The 22,135-nt window shown below is 35.9% G+C and overlaps 1 long non-coding RNA gene across 1 annotated transcript; it reads left to right on the plus strand.

The window, feature by feature from the left end:
• The first annotated feature begins 587 nt into the window (after positions 1 to 587).
• LOC311440849 lies at positions 588 to 20,717 on the plus strand. Its single transcript, XR_014695632.1, has 4 exons — positions 588 to 773; positions 2,161 to 2,223; positions 9,142 to 9,189; positions 20,609 to 20,717. It is a non-coding gene; the product is annotated as an uncharacterized lncRNA (long non-coding RNA).
• The last annotated feature ends 1,418 nt before the right edge of the window (positions 20,718 to 22,135 follow it).

Below are 22,135 nucleotides of genomic sequence, written 5' to 3' on the forward strand. Positions count from 1 at the left end.
ATGCTATTATATCCATCCAGCAAATAGTTGAGAGTGAGACTAAAAACTTTCATTTTAAGTGAAAAATTAGGAGATCAGTGACCTTTGTTAAATTAATCACATGTTGAAGAAAAGCTTTGCAGAGGTCCACATGCGAGAACTTCAAAGGATTCTCCACTGTTGTGGTACTGCCAGGACTGGCACAGAACATCCTGCTGTACTGCAAAAGCAAGCAGGCAGAATTCAACAGTCACATAATTTTAAAGTTAACAAAAGCTGTTGGGAAGTGTCTTTAATTCATGGCATGTCAGATTTTCTATTGTTTCGCTTGTTTGATTACAGTTTATTGTGTGTTACGCGTTATTAAAAAGGTGCAAATAGGTCTGTCTGAGAGTTTTGGCCTGTTGAGGGTTTTATGAAGTTCAGGTGAACTTTCACAAAGGGAAGGGAAGTTTCACCTGGACTTATGAAGTTCAGGTGAACTTTCACAAATGCTTCCCTGGAATGAGTTTCTGAGTGTTAGCAGCCATGCCCAGCTGGCAAAGCTTCTGCTGCTCAGTGCTGGCACCTGGGGAGTATGCATTATAAGAGGACCTGGGAAACAGTTGTAAGAGGTATGGACTGGCTCTCTGGCTCAGTGTGAATAGAAAAGGAAGGTCTTTGCCTTAGTTTTTATTTATTTATATATATATATATATATAAAGTAAAAGAGCTAAGCTTGCAGCAGTCCAAGAATTGTAAACTACTGGACTGGACCTGGGAGCAGGATTTGGATGTACAGGCATCAACCAAGGGTATGGAGGAGTTTGTTTAAAAATTCTTAATTTGAACTTGTCCTTTTCAACAGAACTAATTTTCTTCAAAATTTGCTGTATTTCAATTGGTGTCCTACTAAAATGTAGGGATTAAAAATGTTTTTATTGTTTTTGGTGTGCAGCTGTGAATCAAGAGTGTAGACAGCTCTCCTTCAAAGTTCTGTTTTGTATGCTATCACACAAGGTTATAAACATAGTTGCCTTAGAGGTTGTCTTTCTTTCTGTGGTGAAAAAAAAAAAAGCTGGAATGCTTTTTTGCATGCTTGTTAGCATGTGGCTGTTAGTATCTCCATGATGAATTATGCAGCCACATGCAAAAACTTCACTTTTGTGTCTTTACTTCACCTGCATTTGCCTCTTCAGCCTGCCTCCCACAATGTGCCTGTAACATTCCAACCCTTCTAGCAGTTCCAGTCAGCTGACTCTTACTTTTTTTTCCCTCCTGTAAGCAACTTGCCAAAAAATGTACCATCTCTGCTCCCCTGTACCAGCTATGGACTTCATCTTAGAGTTATGTGAACCTGAAGCCCAGTGGGGTAATGTTCTGTCCTTAACCAGAATTGAATTGCTGTCAGACAGTTTACTAGAGCAAGAAACAAGAGCTAAAACCAGGAGCCTGATCTTTTATAAAAAGGGGAAATTATGCTGAGTTAATGGGCCCTGAGATGCCAGAACTCAAAGCCTAACATTCCTATATAAAATAAAGCACTGTATTTATTTGGCTGTTTTTAAAAGCAACCCATTTCTTAGTTATATTATTTCTCTTCTCCCAAAGTCTTCTGAAATTACTTACCAGACTAAAGTGATCTGCCTTGCAATCACAGGAATTTTAAAGTTTAACTTAAATGATATTTTCCTTAACTTAAAATATTTAAAAGGAAAGTTGTTTTCTCTAGAGGAATATATAACTACATGATTTATTAAATTAGCAATTTTCATTGCTAATTACTGGGCTGTAACCTGAATAACTTGACTAATTTTATCTGTGATTAAATCATGTAGATTTTACATCCTTTCCATTGCTGGTAAAGAGCAGCTAATGACAAGTATTTCAGAGAGAACCCTAATTCAGGCTATATAGAGCTCAATATCATCTTCATGCTAGTTCTACATGATTAATTAAATAGACTTAGGCCCATATTAGTTAGAAATAAGTGATATCAGTAGCACACGATTTATTGCTTACCAACTGAGGTTATGTTATTCAGTTTCTCATTATGAATATAAGAAAATCTATTTGAGAAGTATGTTTTGTTTTTTCATATATTTTTATCAGGGTGAATTACAGTAACCATGTTATGACACTGTTGCTTGCCAGTATTTTACTGGAGTCCTTTGCCTGTTCTTTTTTTTTTTTTTTTAACAGATGTGAAAACTGATCCTTGTTTCCTGTTACAGTAGTGTATTTATCAACAGCCTTACTTGAGATGTAAGTGCACTCTTGTATGTTTATATTCCATATGTTCAGTTGTATCTTAAAACTTATTGTCTCTGTAATTCCTATAAATCACTACCATTTGATATTGGTCAGGATAGTAACAGGCAAACTCGTCATAACTTTCCAGCACTTTAATCTTCCTTTTTCACAAAAGGAAAAAAACACGTATATGGTTTATCAGCACTTTTCCCCCCCCAAATGATAAAGGATAAGATTTAGTGAAAAAATTGAACTAACTTCCTGGACTCCTTGGAGTTGTAGTGTTTTGTTTATTACTTGGAAAAATGGCTTGAGGGAAGGAAACAAACAGAAATACGAAATATGTGGGCAAAGATGCTATTTATATTCCAAAGAGTTCTCAGTATAAAACATCCATTTCACCTTACTAGTATCGGTTTTCCTCTCTCTTAACAGTCTTCAGTCCCTAACACTGAATATTGTGTTAAATGAACAAACTTATTATTTCACTAAAAGTGATGGGGGAAAAACAAATTCAGATTTATTAAAGATGCAAGCTAAAAATTAACTAGGGAACTTAAGAGGAAAATTCTTTCATTCAAATTGAACTGTGTATAACACATTCTTCTAAGAGCAAAGTTAAACTACACCTAATTATGGATACTAATTCTGAATAAACTTATCTAATCATCTTTTTGATGTGATGCTTGCAATTTAGTGTTGAAGTTTAATTTGGATGACTTTTCCCAAGTGAGCCTGTAAAGATTAGACTTGAATGTAGTCCCTAATCAGCAGTTCACTTGGCCATTATAGGAAACTGACTAGTTCACTTGGCCACTATAGGAACTCCCTAGATTTGTAATACTTTCTGTGAAGAAAATGTTTGATTTCATGACTAAACACTACTTAAGTCTCAAAATATTAATATTAATATTTAAATACAATATTAACCTCAGTATTTTTCTAGCATTTCAAGGTATTTAATCATTTCACAATAACAAAATTACTATTTGATATTGGCTCATAGAATGGGTTTGAACAAGCAAATGAGGAATCATTAAAGCTAAGCAATGTTGTGATAATATAGTATGAGAAGAGGTAAATAAATGCTTGCTGTAGCATAGTATATTCTTACCCTGTTCAAATATGAAAATACAGGAAGTAACTAAGCAAATGGCATTTTCCTGGTACTCTAGAATTTATACTTTTGCTGTCATCTTTGTGGAAGTGGCTGTATGGCTTACTACAGTTCCACAAGTTCACATTGTGAATATTTTCCAAGCTGAGATGGGGGAATAGTTCAAATGCAAACCACTGCAAGTGTTCACTATAGTATGATGAGTAAAAGGTGACTTACTAATCACAAATTGAAGCTTTGCGACAAGTTAATTGTTGCCTTGTTTGGTGATGGTAGAAGCAAGACTGGACAGTGGAACCAACCAGGCATTCATTCAAAGCAATGGAATGAGTGTACTCAACTTGTATTTTAGTAAAATGCCAAATAACTTCATGGGTAAAATGGAGGTTGAGGATTGTTGGGAAACATGTCTAGGAAACTGGGCAAGTTACTTTCTCCATTGTCCTAATTTCTACTGCATTTCCCTCAGTGCCAAAAAATATTTTGGACAGCATGCTGCATGGGAAGTTGAGTCAGGATCTGTATCCCTTTTCCCCTGTTCTTCCTGCTTACCTATGCAGGATTTGGAGACTGCCTCCCCCACTCCTCTGCTAGAGAGAAGAGCATGTCTTCCCCTGAGAGTATGAAATACAAGTCATAATTGTCTCTTTACACAAATAAGTGTACTTGTCAGTTAGGCATCCATCTAATGATATACTTAAACCCCAAGTTACAGTTGTCAATATCTCTAGGTAAAGCTTCTCAACCCTGGTTTGTTTAAAACTGTTTTAAAGGCAGATGCAACTTTCTGCTTCTCAATTTCTTCTGATGTTTCTTAGCAGTGTTTTAAGTAATTTTTCTATCTAAACCTGTAGATGTGGATTGTAAGGCTGAGTTAGCTGCATGCTTCAAGCTTTGCGCTTTTTCATCTTTTTTTCCTACATTTTTGTAGAATGAATTGGCTGAAACTTGAATGTATAATGAATTGTTTCTATATCCTTTCCTCACACTGGCTTGTGCTTTCAGACTCAACTAGTTATACTCATGCCACATGTAGTGATATGTTTTTCAGAAATTGGCTTCAAGTAATAATGGCCTGAAATGGGAAATTTGGATTGTATAAACTACTTTATGCCATGAAAGAAGATTAAAAAGGCAAGAGGAGGAAAACATGGTGGTAGCTGAAGCCTGGAATTAAGAATAGGCCAGCATGACCCACTTACCATTTTTAAAAAAGGAAGGAAAAACCTGTGCTGAATATACTGCTTTGTAACAGGGTAGAGCAGCAATTCTATGAGAGCTAGTATGGCCTGGAGAGCTAGTATGAGCTAGATTTGGATGATTAGAAACTTGCTTTTATGGCCCTATTGTTTAAGTATATTTTTTTAAGGGAAGGCTTTAGCTTATTTTAGATTTGTATGGTACTACAGTGACTCTGTATTATAAAAGGTATGGAGAAAACAATATGCATCTGGAAGTCACGGTAAGCGTGCTAACAAGCCTACACACAGTTAATTCATTTAAGAATGTGTTGCTGGGATAAACATAGGGTCTATACTTCTGAAACAAAAGCTCTGTTATGGAGCAAAAGAAACAGCTCCCTGAGCTCAAACCAGCTGAGTCTGTTATATTCAGTCCAGACTGCTTTACAACCAATAATTCTTGTAGTTTATATACAGTACCCTGCTATTTCCAGAGGGATGGTTTTATTTGACTACCCATTCACCTAGGATACAAGTTTAACTTAACCTTGATGGTGCCAAATATGGCAAGTTGATCTTATACCACTTTGATATCTTACTTTGCAAACCCAAAACAAGAGTTACCAAGCTCTACAATTGTGGCTTACCATTAAATGCAGTGTTTTCAAACTTACTATGGCATATCAAAGGAATGTGATCATCTAGATACACAAGACCAAAATTACAGTGCCAGAATCATATCATTATGTACTGCTCCTTGCATTTTCTTTACACTGTCATGAAACATAAAATGGATGCTACAAAACATACATTAATGAAGAAAAACAACATTAGGAAAGTATTCCTGAATTTGAGAGGTTAAACCTGTAAAATCTCCAGGGATCCTAAGTTTCATAGACATCTTTACCTCTTTTATTCAAAACGCTAACTTGGGGGGTGGAGGAGAACAAAGCGAAGTTCTACACCAAATTAAAATAATGCCTCACATTAAAGTAAAGCTACTCTGCACAGGAATTGTAACTAAGATGGGTTGTTACTGGTTCACTGCATTTCTCATTGGAGCTGAGAACATGGGAGCAAATAACCTAAGCCATTCTGCATCTTGTCTAGTTATAAGTTTTTCCCTTTACCATGGAAGAATATGTATGTTAACATATTCAAAGATGTGAACACATATACTGAGTGGTATTAAAAATAAAAGCTTGCTTTCAGGCTACTGATCGCCTGTTTTAATGCAAGATCTTTAAAATACAAAGTTCTGGAAAAGCGGTGGCTTCCCCAAGATCTTGGGTGGTATTATATGCTTTGCTTTCCTACTGGAGGTTGACCACCTAATGCACCTCATGTTATCAACATGTCTTAACAGCTCATGGTGGGTTATTTGTGAGTTCCTGTCTAGCAGGAACCTTGAGGGGACAAAAAGAAGGGGGAAGGGACAACACTTTAGATAAAAATTGTACAGCTAAGAGTGCCACTTCTTTGTGCCTTTTTGTTTCTGGTTTTCCAAGTGTAAGGAATCTTTTCCTACATAAAAAGCTATCAATGCAATGGCTTTATTTTGTGCATCAAAGAAAATATTTCTCATACCAATGTTCTACAACAGCTGGAGATGTAATATAAAGATACAAAGGAAACTTGGGAATTGAGAAGAACGGTCTGTATATAAAAAGCATTACCCAAGTACTACATAAGCATTTAATATTTCCTAGAGGAGACTAACTTTTATTTTAATACAGTAAAACAGACATCAGTGACAGACAGGGTCACTGGGAGTCTGGTGTACGTATACATTTTTCTGTCATCTTTTTATTCCTTTCTAATGATAGGATATCTTTATTAGGAATATTCAAAGCAGAAGTATCATGAAGCAGTATCTCCAGACTTTAAGAAATCTCATGTATGTTGGATTTCTGGTAAACCTGATATATAGATGTCCTGGTTTCAGTTAGAACAGAATTAATTTTCTTCCTAGTAGCTGGTGGAATGCTGTGTTTTGGCTTAGGATGAGAAGAGTGCTGATAACACCCCGATGTTTTAATTGTTGCAGAGCAGTGCTTATACCAAGCCAAGGACATCTCAGCCTTTTGCTCTGTCCTGCCAACAGGCAGGCTGGGGGTGCAGTAAGAGCTGGGAGGGGACAGACCCAGGACAGGTGACCCAAACTAGCCAAAGGGGTATTCCATACCATCTGACGTCATGCTAAACAATATATAGGGGTGGCTAGCCGGGGGGAGGGGGCCGGACTGCTCAGGGTTAGGCTGGGCATCGGTCAGCGGGTGGTAAGCAATTGCATTGTGCATCACTTGTTTGTACATATTATTATTACTTTCCTATTATCACCATTGTAACATTATTGTTATTATTGTTATTATTATTTTCCTGTCTTATTAAACTGTCTTTATCTCAACTCACAGGCTTCCCTTTCCATTTCTCTCCCCCGTCCCAGAGAGGGAGGGGGGAGGGTGAGCGAACGGCTGCGTGGTATTTAGCTGCCAGCCGGGTTAAACCACGACATTATTCTATTATGAAAGGCAAAATTTTTTTGCATTTGGAATCTGTTCCATGTAACTTTCAAACTCTTATTAGAAGTTACTCTTGGAATTCAGGTTTATCTTGCATCTCTTTCTTTTTCTGCAGAGAAGTATTAGTGGTTTAGTAGTTCTGATTAACTATATCTTCAATTTTAGTTGTATCTTTGTTCATCCTCTTAGTTTTATGGCTATTTCAGACTTCTTATGAAAAAGATTAAAGGGAAAAGAAAACAGATTTTTGCAGCCTACTCTGTTGTATGAAAATCTTGCAATATGGAGGAGAATATTGGTTAAGGTGAGTAGCAGATTCAGATGATTATGTATTTTGGCACACATGCAGATTTGGTCCCAAACATGTTCTGCCTGTGAAACTGGGTTTTCATTTAAACAAAAGCTGTTTGAGATATACTGATGCTGTATATAGAAACACTGTGTTTGGCTTTAGACTTACTCTGCCATAAGTTACAGCAGGGAATAAGAAATACTGGAATAGTGAAAGCCTCACTTCACTGACATTTGCAACAAAGAATCATTCTATTTCTAGAATAGAGGCATAATGTTGTCCCAGACCTCTTTTCTGACATTGAATCATTAGACAATTAATACTCAATTTTTGGGCCTTTGCTTAGTCCTGAGGATGTCAGAAGTTCTATGCAGGCTGGAATCCTGAATGGGATATCCTACCTTGTAGGAGAATAATACCCTGCAATTTGAAAGTCTCAATATCTATCACTGTTTTTAAAAATGAATTAAACACAAATCTCTAAATCTCTAAGAATGAGAGAAACAGGTTACTGTTGAGCTTCTACCTCTACTTGTTCCATTTTTGCAAGGAAATCTGTCATGCAGCTGGAGAACTCTGCTCTAGGATGTGCTTCCCAGTATATTGTCCTGAGCAAAGGAACTTGTAACAAGTACAATAAATACATACTGAGCTCTGTAACTTTCTTCATATTTAAGACTAGTTTTCTAATGAGTAGAATAAAGGGTTAATAAAAAGGGTTAAAATGCAAGTACAAAAGCCAATGTTGACTAATTTATAGTTTTTTGTTGTAATTGAAGGTAGGCAAGATAACTTCTTGACAGAAAAGCAAGTTTTCTCTTTGGTCTGACTATATTTTGGGAAAAGCAGAACAAAAATGTTTATAATTGTCATGTTCACAGATAACATTAGAAATGTTTAGCTGATATAACAATTCTGTTTCATTTTCTGAAGAGAGGGGGAGGAACTTAGCATATTTCAGAAATCCAGGTAGAAGCTCAAAGCACAACTTAATAGATAAATCTGACAGAAAATATTTAAGGGTTTTAGAACGGGAGCTTTTTATTAGTATTGAATTTCCTATCTCTTATTCCACCTTTGAGTCCCAAAGTCATACTTTTTGACTTGGTTTGCTATTAACCAAGAGTTGTATTTTTCTCAAAACTATTGAGAATATTTGAAGTCTGCCTTGGGTTCCTGACAAAGAAGGAAACTATGATCTATTAATATTTTTCAGAAATCAATATTTTTTAGATTATGAATAAACTAAACTTGGGCATCTGTTGATACCAACAAATCTAATGCCTAGAGAAGATGAGACACAACACTAAAACTAAAATACTGAGATGCTGCATGCTTTACTTTTAACAGGATTTTTTCTGATAAGAGTACGTCACATTTTAAAAAAAAAAAAGTTGTGCTATGTTGTGTCTTAGTCCTACAATATTTTGACATATGATGCACGAGACTTTTTTTTAAGAGTGCTCTCACTTTTTTCCCCCAAATCTTCTTTGCATCTGTTGCATTTTGAACATGTCTTTCAAAAGAAAAGCTTAGGGTCTTTGGGGAAAAATATTCTCCTTGAATACTTGTGCCTTCCAGATAGTTTAATAATATAAAAAACCACCAAGCAATAAATGATTTTATGCTTTTTTTATTAAACGTACCTCCAAAATGCATTAAAGATTCACAGCCTACTGTGGGGACTGGTTTCAAAGGTGAATTGTCTGAAATTCCTCATCTTGGATATTTTTCCTATACTCAGCAGATCTTTGTAAGCTCACAAAGTATACTGGAATCCACAGTGTAGCCCTATGTCTTATTTTCTGACTCTTTCAGGTGTGAAAGAGCAATGCAAGAGATACAGACATTAGGAACACATATCAGGTATTTATTAAGATTTGCTCTAAACATGTGCTATACTTCACAAGTATGTAGATGACAATGCTCTAACCCCATTGGGTTTACACTCTCTTTATTAAAACAGAAATGAATTCAAGTGTGTAGGGGTGGGGAGGAGGCAGACAAATCTAAGCAAACTTCCAGAAGATATTGGAGGTGAAGACATTGCTGTGCTGTTAAATCTCATTAATTCCATTCAGTGAGGAATGTAAACATACATAGGTATGTTTAAAGAGTTCAGAGGTCTCTTTAGGAAATCTTGTAATATAAGGATGCTTGCTTTGCTAGGTTAGGAAAAAAGTATATAGATCTGTTCTGTTTTCAAAGACTTACAAGTCCCACTGGAGTGACACTTATTAACAATGCAGTAAGTCTGAATATGAGAATGTTGGTTGATGCCCTAATGAAAAGGTTCACCCATGTCATTCACCCAAGGTATCCCAGCTGACAGTCTGAGATGGCTGTTAAGAAACTGAATGCAAAGACTGACAAAATTAACAGCTGATAAATACCTAATTATTCTATCAGTCCCATTGTATGGTACAGACTTTTCCTGAATTACAGCCTGACTATAGAAGGCTGGGTCTCATTTATTGCTGGATTGTTAAACTAGTCTAGATAGTTAATAGTCTAGATAGTAAACTAGTCTAGATAGTTCAATAAAGACTAGTTTTAACTTCTAGCCTCAATCACACTATTCATCAATATTTTGCCAGAATGAACAATGTGTGAACTATGTATTTGATATACTACACTGATACCTGAGGATAAAAAATTTTGTTATATCAAAGTATGATAGCCTTAATACTACTTCATCTCTTGCTGTTGTTGACTTATCTTAATCATAAATCATAAGATGGTCTATCTTTAAAACATTAAACCAATCTTCAGTAATCATTCTATATTGTCATGTATTTGAAAAATCTGCAAGTGATTTTTGAAAACTTCTTAAACATGCATTGTGTACTATATAAAGGAGAAAAATCTTATTTAGAAAATAAGGGAGGAAAAATAAGAATTCTTGCAAATGGAGGGAAAGGATATACAATTAATAATCTTACAATAGCTATTTCACTTAGTTAAATATTAATAATGTAGTAAAGTACTTCATAATGTCTATAATTCAATAGCTTTCTTAAATGCAGAGTGCTTCTGTAGTGTTTTTTTCAATGTTGATTTGTGAGTTCAAAATACTATTTTTGTCATTGTCTTCAGGATTTCTGTGAATAGCTACAGATCTTAGTCTTTGCCAGTTACTATTGAATTATTTTTCTTAATATGGACTAAGGCTTCATCTGAACAGGGCAATTTTTCTTGGCTGAAATCGGAGGCCGTAGCAGATGTGTAGATTCTGCAGACACTAACCTGTTATTCATAAGCTTCTTTCTTCCAGTTGTTCAAGGATAATGTACCATATTGTCTGGCTGGAACTGAGCTGGACAAAAGACAAATGTCAAATTCTCTCAATATTCAAATCATTCTATCTATTAGTAATTTAATAGCTTGCTATAGTATATTAAATGGTGACTCAATCATTTTAGCCCACTGGTTATGGTATGGATTTAGTCTGGTCATGTCAACAGTTTACTACATCAATTGCAGTTTTACTTAGAGAACAAAATACCTCAAATGAAGTTTTTTTTAAAAAAAAAAAACCTTTTTGTTCTGTTTATACACTAAAGCTAGGTTCATCTCAATTATAAATATTAAATGACTGCAGGCAGTCATCTAGCTCTCAAGAAACTAAATTAATGGTATAAAAAGCAATATTGTCTTATGTTGTGCCTACATCAGCACTATTCATTCAGGATGAGTGAAGCATGAGAGAAGACTTCTTGTTCAATTAATATATTGCTTTATTCATTAGTAGTACTTGCTTAAATGCAACTTTATTCTTCAGATAGCATTTTTAACTGATACCTACCTTTAATACTTGGTTGCCTTGCATGTACGTATATTCTATACATCTGTGCTTCTTGTGGGTTTTGTTACTACTGTATTTGCGTCACCTAATTTAAAACAGACTTTCTACTGTTTTCAACTATAATGGGTTTGTGGCTTAGTATGTGAAATAGAATTGACTGCACAAAATGTGAAATTCTGATGCTAGACATTCCAGCTAGGTTTTTACAGACAGGAATGTGCATTTGTCTGGGCAAGCATCATAGTCCTAGGGGTGCTTAACTCTTCTAGTGACAGCCTCAATGTAATGAAGTCATACGATATTTTTTTAAAAAGCATTTATTTTAAAAGAAGAAACTGCACTGGTGTATCTCCAGTGTTTTCAGAATAAATATCAATTATGAACTGTGGAAAAACTTGTAAAAGAAATATTGAAGATAGGGCTTTATACTTAAGATATTTTATTCTGAATACTAAGTCAACTATACAATTTAAGGGATATAGTTACTAGCAGGGATAAATGCTACTAAAATAAATATCAAATGCATAGATCCTTTCATCTACTTCTGATATTTAACTGTATTTGCAGAGGAATAAAAACAAACACTCTAGAAGACTTATGGATTTAAAGTTTTAAAGCATGAGATGGCTTATACTATCTTCCAGTACCACCTCCAGTTTTTGGAAAAAACAAATATTTTATGTTGCTCTAGTAGTTATGAGCACAAGTCACTAGAACAATCACAAGAAGTTCATAGGAAGTGATCAAGCTGTTAAGCTGGAATCATTCCTGTAGGGAAAGGATTTTGTCTCTGGATGAGGTTAGGAAAAGTGAAGAATGAGGGAGGAGAAGCTCCCAGCATAGCAGAGAGGGAGATGAGAAATTCTTCTCTAAGAGAAGCTTCTTAGGGTGGGCTGATGGGAAGCATGACTACATCAGGTTTCAGGAAACAACTTCCCTTGAGCCTTCAGCTAAGATCCACTTTGTTCTGCCTGTAGCAATTTCAATTGTAAATGCAAATTCAAAAGCAATGTTATGTTAATGCTTTCTCTACTGGAGCTACCTATAAAATCTGTCATCATTCTTAGTGACAGAAGCAATTGAGCAAAACTCATCTTATATACTCACAGTGTGATCACGTAATCTTTCTTCCATGGGAAATCAACTGAAAAAATATTGTTTCAGAGATTTTTATGTTGCCAAACCAAACTTATATTTTTGAGCAGCCCAGCTATCTGAATTGGTAGGACACCTGTTAGCAATACTCCAAGTCCCAGGCCACTAGCAGGACATTTCTTAGAGGTTATCTACAACTGTTCTGATGGCTCCAACTGTTTCCTGGAGCAGGAAGCAGTGTGTGAGATAGAAGAGAACAGGCCATAAACTGTAACTCCAATTGAGAAATTAGGGTGTCCATTGTATGTGTTGGACTCTGATTGAAACAAGTAATAATCTGTCTTGCTACTATTTGCTACTATTTTTTTCTAGTATATATATAAAATGAAAAGAAAGACTAACACATGGTTGGGATCTATTTTCAACAGTGGCATAAAACTTGCTTCCAAAGTAATGTGCCAACTTCATTTTAATTATTATCTGAATCAGGAGAGATTTTTTACTATGAACTGAAAAGAAAATGCTTAGAGAAAACAGCTTATGCTTATATTTTATTATGCAATAGGGCATGAGGCTCCTGAAAGGCAGGAAACTGATTGTTTGAATTGGCAATTCTCATTTTTTTCCATTCTGAAACTCTATCTGCTCACAGGACCCTTCTTCTCTCTATTCAGGAACTAGAGAAGATTTCCTGTCTATTTAGGGATAATATAGTAGCCAGAGGCAGAACAACTCAAATTAAAGACTCACAATTCAAATAACATATGATCACTGAAACAGCTGGATCATGCAAATTCCTTTTCTAGCACCTTTAGAAAGCTTCTGTAGCATTCACAGTTATGCAAATGTAAGTACGGCTGCATATGAGATCCATCTAAACCAGTATCTTGTCCCAGATAGTGGTCAGGAGCAGAAGCTTACAGGAGTGTAAGAGCACTTCAGTGCCCTGTCCCAGCTTCTGGGGATCTACTAATAAGAAATTCTGAAGTGGAAACATCTCTGCCATTCAGTCTGAGAGATACTGACAAACCTATTCCATACCAGTTTGCTTAATTGGGTTTTGAATCCATTTATACCTTCTGGCATTCAAAAATTGCAGCTATGAGTGCTAACACTTTGAGATGTGATGTGAAAGTGTTTATTTTTAATTTTAGAATTAAAACTGGTAACTTATGAGGTCATTCTTTTTTTTTTTCAAAAAAGTTCTTGGCTGCTGCTTCTATCACTTCTAATTTTTAATTTTATAGAGCAACTCATATCAGAGCTGAACAGTACTTATCGTTTATAATCAGTCTGAGAGCCATTCCATAATTCTGCTTAAAACGGTAGCCTTCTGCCTACTTAGCATGATACTGAAACATTCTTTTATAATAAGTGATCACTAGCAGTCATCAGGTGTATGTGCTAGGGATCCAGTCAGTGTATGATTTTCTTTATCTCATTCCTATTCATTTTTAATTTGCATTTGTCTTTTTCTTGGTATCTGGGTATTGAATGAGTTACTGGTTTCAGAAAATTATCCAGAGTAATTCAGATTTCTAAGCTTTTCTTAATAGTTTGGAACCCAATATGTTATGTGCATATTTACAGTAGTGGTATTCAGTCTAAGAAACACATCTCTTTACAAAGACTTGTTCTGCCACTCTTACTTATTGACTCCACACCATAACTGTGTGTGTGTAGCATTGATGTGTAATCAGAGCAGAACTCAAGTCACAGTTCATGTGAGAGCTGCAGAATTCAGACTGCAAATTGGAAATACATGTTTCTAGATGAACAGTTTGAAGCCTCCCATACTGACTGCAGATTTACTGTGGTGGCTTTCTAGTTTCAAGTAGCCATGGAGAACATATATCAGTGTAATAGACAGTTGAGCTTCATACACCTTTCAAGGTTTTCTAAAATATTTCAGCATATATATCAGAACTCTCATGTCTCTGTATATGACAGAACACAAATTACTTTGGAAGCTCTGTGTCAAAACTTTTTTCAAACTATGAACCTATATATATTCACAAATATTTCAAGAGCTTGTTAGTGTTATCTTAAAAGTAATGAGATTATATACTTTTTTCCTTATTAGATGCCACATGTTCTTGTACATGAATCAGTTTGTATGTAAAATATGTAAATTAATACCTAGTTCATGAACCAATGCCTTGATGAAGTTCAATCCAAGTCTAATCACTTTGTATACATGTACTACAATTAGTGCTTTGGTCTCTTGGTGTCAATAACAAAGAAATACATACTGTTTTAATCGTTAATGCTTAGAATTTGCCAGTAGCCTACTTCATGACCTAAATGCTAATTTCTAATTTATAAGCTCCTCAATGTTTCTCCTTTTATTCAGGCCGAAGTTCTTATGCTTATAAGTTTCTAGCCACATTTTCCAGTGTTAGTTCTCTACATGAAGAGAAGGCTTTTCTGTAGCATTTTCTCTAAGCTTACAAAATTGCCCCTGTATTAATAGAATCCAGAGCATTCCTTGGTGGTGCCTCAGCACATTACCATGTGAGTTGCCTGCCCTTGAAAAGGCATAATTTGATCTTTACAGTTTTCCTGAATTCTCTGGTAGTTATGGAGAATGTGACCACAGTTCAGCTCTTCAAGCAGAAAACTGAGTTTAGAACCACAGTGGTGCTGACTTGTAGGTTTCTGCATTTCAACAAGTGAAGGAAAACTTTCATGCAACTGAGTCTTTCTGATTGTAGTGAAGAATCAGAAAACTGAAAATAGAAAAACTGGTCCCAGATGGAGTTGGTCTTTTTAAACAAAAGGCTTTTATGGTGGTAAAGCTGCCTGTAAGCTTCAGCAGATATCTGTAGTGTGAAAGGCTGAAAAATGCTGTGTTAGAACAAAAAGGAATGTCAGGCAAATTCTAGGGAGCAACATTAGCACTGTTGAGACAATAAGAATTATCTAAGACGAAAATATCTTCAGTATTGTTGAACTTCAGAGTTGTTCAGCTCTCTGCTTTTTTGCATTGATAGATATACATCTTCAATATCAAGGAAGAGAGTAATAGTAACTGAAGGTATTCCTTGAATATCTTAATCTTGAACACATCTCAGAAGACTGGGTGTGCAGCCACCCACAATCTGGATTTGAAAAATGTTATCAAATTATGTATTCTGGATATATTTGAGAAGCTGATATTTCACAGTATGTTAAGCTCTGAAATTGTGCTGAAGAAGACAAGTCTAATCTTCAACTGAAAGTACACCTTATATTTTGAAAAAGACACCTAAACACTCACCTTATTAGGTAATTAGTTACAGAAACAATAAATATCAAGGTACTTAAACAAGCTTCCTTATATCAGATTGACTTTTAATTTCCCTTAGACCTTCAGATATTTTTGCTATTTCTACAAAGTAGACTAAAGGTTTTGGACACCTAATATTCACTTTGGCACATACAGAGGAAAAAAAAAAAGGCACTTTATTTTTGGTCCAGCTGAGAAATGAGGCATAATTGGATCTGCTAGTTATTTACCTCAGTCACATAACAGAAGTTGCTTATCAAGATGGTCTTTATCTTTTTTCATGAGATAAAATATTATCTTAGACTGTTTATAAGCAATAGGAAGTTGTATTATATATATAGCTCAGAGTACAAAAATAGTTTTAGTTAACCTATTATTTAAAAATAAATCAGTATTTATATTGAAACTAGAAGTAAATTTTTTAAACTCTTGGTAATTGAATTCAATCTCCAAATTTAATATAATAAACTTTCATGAAGGGGTAAAAGTGTTTTATTTTCCCCCTTTTTAAATGAAGAATTTAAGTTTATACTGTTAAATATACTGAGAAAAAGTTTGTGTAATCCTTTTCAGGAAGTAGGTTCTGTAGGTTCTTTTTGTGACTTTTCAGCAGAGGAACAGAAAAAAAAATTAGTACAAATTCCAAACTTCATGCATTCATGTGAGCACAGACACATGTGCACTGAGTAATATTTACAAGTTAATTCTGATATTGCAAATATAGTTTAAACTTGTAATTTACTTCTCACAGGCACCTCAAAATGCAGCCATCTCCACCCACAGAGGAGATGAGCAAGGGTGTACAGTAGAGGAGAGGGAGACCACAGGTTCAGGTCATAAAAGAGGAATGTGTGGATGGGGACAGGGCCTGCTATGCAGGAATTCCTTATGCTGTTAAATTATATGGATGGAGATGGAACAGAGCTCTAGGGCAGTCTGCCAAGGCTAGTGCCTTAGCAGAGGAGCCAACTGTCTCTTCACTGTTACCACCCTAATGCTTTGCAGGGAGGCTGTGACTATACTATAACATTTTCCTCCTAATATATTAACAAAGTCTCTGGTAAAAGCAGTGCCTGTAAAGAGTCAAGTGTCCAACTGCACAAGGTCAGGGTCCTTCACAGCCTAGTTCCTCTAGTGCACGGAGCACTTTCTTTTTCTGCTCCTCCTCCATGTTGGATGTTGAGAAACAGCGATGTGACCATTACCTTCCTCCCCCTGCCCTTTCTCCTCTGCTTGTCCATTGTTTTTATTAATTAAATGTGGTTTCACAGAATTGCCAGAAGCTTGGCTGCTGGGCTCAGCTGTGCCCTGTGTTGAGGCTGCAGTGGAACTGGCTGGAAGGAGCCAGCACCAGCTGTGCCTGGCTCAGGGCAGCCCCAGCCTCTCCTCACAGAGGCTGCCCCTGTGGCACCTCCTCAAGGCCACCCGGAACAAATGGGAACTTGGAACTTTCCCTAGGGATGTTCTTAATTCCCTCTAACAAAAGCCCCATGAAAGCCTAAAAAAAAAAAAAACTAGATCTCAACAGAGAAGAGTGAGGTAGGCAATGAAAATTTGTTTTACTTGTTGAAATGATTAGGATGCATAGAGCCATGTCTGGGAGAGTAGTGGCTGTGAGTCATCTTCAGCAAGAATACATAAATATAAGATGAAACATGGCAGTTTGACTTTGTCCTCTTGTCCTCTTGCCTATTTGATTCAGTTCCTAAATGAAACTGGAGAGCTGCCTTAACTTGTTTTAGCAGAAGCAGTAGCAAGGCTGCTGAGGGTGAGGAGCAGGTAGCCTGCTGCTGGCAGGCAGTGGCGGAGCTGGGTCAGAGGAAGGCCTCCTGACCTTCCTGAGGGCTGAGTCCTTTAGAGCAGTGAGAGCAGCCATGCAAGCTCGTAGCAGCCATGAGATGGAAGCAGTGGCCAGCTGTAGTCATCTTAGGCCTGGGCTTGGACCCTGTGGCCTGGATTAGCATCACTTGCCCTTTTGTACCTTTGTGTGTTTTTTTTTTTTTTTTTTAGATAGAACTCTTTAACTTGTGAATTTGAGGAAACGTGGTACAAATTGACTTCAAATTTACCATACCAAATATACTATGTAGTGGGGTAAACTTTTAGGTTTTTACACTACAAAACATACCTTCAAAATGTACTCCAGGTTTTCAAATTTTTATTTATGTTCCTAATGTAACAAGAAACACTTCTGTAAGATGTGGTGGAAGTTGATTTTATGCTCTTTTTTTTCCTTGCCATTTTGTGGCACTTTTCCACAAATTAACATGACAAGAAGCTGGAGCAGAGACAAATGTTTTTTTTTATTATTGGGCTGTTCTGTCACTTATTTGTTTTTATTACTTGTTGCCTTTGGGTTTATTTCTTATGATAATAGTGGTAGAAGATCATAGGGAGATGAGATTACTTATGCCATTAAGTGGACATAGATTTGTTATAGATTCTGAAATTAATTCTTGGCATTTCGCTTGGTCAAGGACTATATTGGTTTAATTTTAGTTTTACAGACACAAATTGACATACAGAAGGCAAATAGCAATCAATGCTAGATGCTTAAGTGGAAAAGCTGCCTCATATTTATAATTATATCTTAACTAAAGCATGTAGATTGGAAAAGGGACTTCTTAAAATTTTAAATTAGAAATGAGAAGTCAACAAATCATTTCATTTATGCACACATTTGCATGATTCCCTCTGAATAAGACAATTCATGATTAAGTGAAGACAAAATGAGAGCTTTGTACATTCCTTCCAGAAACTAGTCTACAGGATGTACAGGACTCAAAACCCCACCTGTGAATCTGGGATATGGTCATGAAGTAGGAATTAATATAAAACCAGTTTTCACTGTTGGGGTGCCCACAATGACTTTTGTTCTTGCGTTTTGTAGAATTTGTGCTCTACTGGTGGTACTTCATAGTAAACACCTTTTTGTATGCAGAGTACATCTATCAATGCACTCTAAATTAAAAAGATTTGAGATGTCTTCTAGATGTTACATGATGGAGTTTGTCTTAACATCTTATTCAAGAAAAAAAAATGATTTGGGTAAACAATCAGTAATGGAACATACCTTACATAAATGTGAATACAATTTTCAGAAATAACCTGATAATTTACTTGAGTCACATTTTTAAACATGATTAAGGTATCTACACATCGAAGTAAATAAGTCTGAATTTTATACTAATTGTATGTAGAAATTCCTTAAGCACTTCTCAATAGCTTTTCTCTGGGGAAATCTGAGAAATATTTGAGAGAACATGATAAACTCAGAATGCAAAAATATTGACTTGTGATCACACAATACCTATTTGAGAATATTGCTGTATTCTCTTTATTTTGTATTATTATTCTGTCCATCACAGTGAGTGGAGGGATTTCTTTCTTTCAGCCTCTGGCATACAGTAGTTATTCAGCTAACTATTGGCATATGTTCTTGAAATAGTTGCCACGAAAATGACCTGTAGACTAAACAAGATCTGTGGAATCTGTTGCTTTACTTAGGCAAGCTAAACAGCTGGTACATAAAAAAAAAAAAAGCAACAGGTAACACTATAGTAAAAGGTTACCTTACCTGAATTTCTTACTTGGCTGTGAGGAAAAAACGTTGAGTGAGTTGTGTATTGGCCTTATAATTCTCAGTCCCTGATTTTGGAAGTAATTCAAAATCACGCTCATCTCCTAATGGTGTTCAATTCTGGTTTTTAACATCAAATCCAAGATATTCCAGAATCAAACATTTTGATTAGTAGTTCAGGTAACTTGATTTGTTATTTCAATATTGTAGCAATGCTGGATTATAGAATTTAAAAACAAACAAAACCTGCCAATGAAGAAGTACTCTATGCCACCAAGGAAGTTAGAAACAAGTAAAATAGATTCTCCAGAGAACTTAGGCAAAGCACACAAAATTGAAGTGTAGAGACCATTAGATATTTACTATTGGAATCTGAAATAGTTCCTACTTATGTTTTTAAAAACATCTATAAAAAAGTGAATGAATTCTGAGGTTCAAGAAAGGAAAGGGCCTGTGACTGACTCAGGAGGAAGCTTCATGTAATGTTGGGAAAAACAGTGGGGTCACAGGCAGAAGTCTTAGATTAGACATTCTTAGATATTTGGTCTCATTGTTTCTTGAACAAGCATTTTTTTCTGTATTCTGCTTATTCCCACAAACATTTCTTCCTTTTTCAACAGATGTTTTTTTTTTTGTTCTCTCATCTATAGTTTATAGTTTTCTTTGGCTGATTGGCCTTCTGGCTCTAGTATCTCCAAAGCTATCATGACTTGTTTGATCAAAACCTGTAGTTTCCCAACAAAATATTTTAGCAGAAAACATTTACCTGATTATGATATTGTGGTTGCATTGAGAGTATTAAAATACTTATTGCTTCTTTTATTTACCCACTTTTACCAAGTGGCTGGAGATTGTCTTTCCATGTCCAAGTAGTTTCAGTTCTAGGGATAACATAGCCCCCACTTGAAGCCAGTCCTCACCTCTAAGCAGATAACTACCTCAGGCAAAGTATTCATGTCTAGTCTGTGTTTCTGCAAAACCTTGCTGCTGTTGCAGGTAAAGGATATAAAGGTGTGTAATGCAGTAACTGCTGTGATGAGTAACTTCTCACAGCAGTAGCTCCCTATATCTCATCCATTGGCAATATCATCATCTCCCTCTCTCATTCAGAGGGAAACAATTCAATTTTTACTACATTTCTGATGTGTCTTTTGCTACTTCTCACAAAGGAACACTATCAGCTGTTGATTGGAGGCCTAGGGAAGGAACAATGAGGGACAGAAAGGGGAAAAAAATGGCTTAGGAAGGAATGGGTGGCTCTTCCTCTTGGCATGTTCAAAGATTTTGCAAAATTAGATAATACTCGATCAGTTCAGTTAAAAATCTAAACACACACACTTTGTCTTTTTTTGCACACTAGTGTATTTCTTGTCAGCATGACTTCTTCCACTGGGGCTTTATGGTGGAAGAAGAGAGGAAAAAGACTTGAAACAAGTATGGGAAATCTTTAGGTTTGTGGGTTTTTTCTTCATTTTTAATACTGTTTGAATGAAACATCTGGGTCTCACAAAGATTTAATGTTCACTTTTTTTTTCAGGGAACACCATGTGGACTGCTTGATAGTTTTCTCAGATGTTACAGGAGCTCAAAGTTGGGATAAGTTAAAAATAAAGTCTTTCCACTTGGTTCAACCTTTGGGGCTAGGAGGTCCAGGATTCTCTTTATAGAAAGGGACGTCTTCCAAAAATGGAGTGCTAGTAGATCTGTTATGTCCCTCCTTCCCCCCATTACTATGCTTTAGTTTCATACTTAATACATAATTTTCCAGAGTACCCTGAGGCATTTATAAAGAAAAGATTGCAAGAGTAAACTTAGTGTGTATGAAAAAAACAGCTAGAATGTTTTTTCAAAGAATCTTTGAACATCCAACCATAGCTAGCTTTCTTGTCTTAGATTGTGAGTATTGATATATCAATGCAAAACATGAGAGCTACAATTTAACATGTGATGACAATGGTATCTGGAGAACACTGGTTCCTGGAGAACTACATGAAAGGTAGAAAAGAATGAGAAGACTGAAGGAAAGAGTTGGGGAAGAACAAATGATTTCTCCTGCACTTATTGAAGAGGATTGTTTTTAGGGGAAAGCTTAAAACCATTTCCAAGCTTATTTTCACTTCAGAAAGATTCATCTTTTAATGGAGAGAGAAATAAATGTCCAGTATAAAGGTTCCTTAGCAGAACACTAGACTTATGGAGTCATTAATTGTTGTTGGAACTGTGGCTCTGAGCACCACTGAGGCCTGACCTGAGTGTCTTTGGGGCTGTACCAGCCAAGAGGCAAGAGCTGTGTGAGCTGAGCCCTGGGCTACAGGATGACTGCACTCATAGCCATCTGCAGCCCCTTGCAGCCTGGACGGGTGGTCAAGCACTCATATACTACCTGTGGCACTGGTGGAGCTGTGGTTCTTCCTTACGAGCGAAGGCAGAGCACTAAAGTATCTTAGAACTGTATCATTTGTCCTTGAGATTTCTTGAATACATTTTGCTGGTTTTGACCCATGTTGTCATGGTAGTGATGCAATGCAGGGAGCTTTTTTTTTTTTTTAACTAAAATTAAGTGTAATTTAAGAGTGCCTCTTAAATTGATGTAATTTCCTCTGTTTCCTCTAAATTTCCTCTAAATCTAATAAGGAAAAAAGGCCCTTATCTCATGTACTGAGTCCTTAAAAAATTGACAAAGCTTTTGAAGAATAGAAAAGTTGAAATACTAGATTTCATAGAAGTTTTGTATATTTTGAAGGCAAAAGTGTTTATGAAGTTCTATCATGAAGCAAGGTGTCTTAAAACTTCATGTTTTTCTTCCACAGAACACTGCTTTTTTCCTATTAGAAATGTAGATACTTTGGCTGCTTTTCTATGGAATACAAATTACTTAGGCTTTTCACTGGGTATTTTAATACTTGTATAGAAATAACTACTGAATGCAGACTTCTGAACAATCTCATTAATGATTTTATTCTTAGAAAATTAATACCAATAAAGGCAGAGAAGTTTATAAAATATTTAAGTGAGATTTTATATTTTATTGACTTTCTGACAGGATCATTGCAGAAGACAGGCC

This window comes from Aythya ferina, assembly GCF_964211825.1.
Source record: "Aythya ferina genome assembly, chromosome: 8".
NCBI lineage: Eukaryota > Metazoa > Chordata > Aves > Anseriformes > Anatidae > Aythya > Aythya ferina.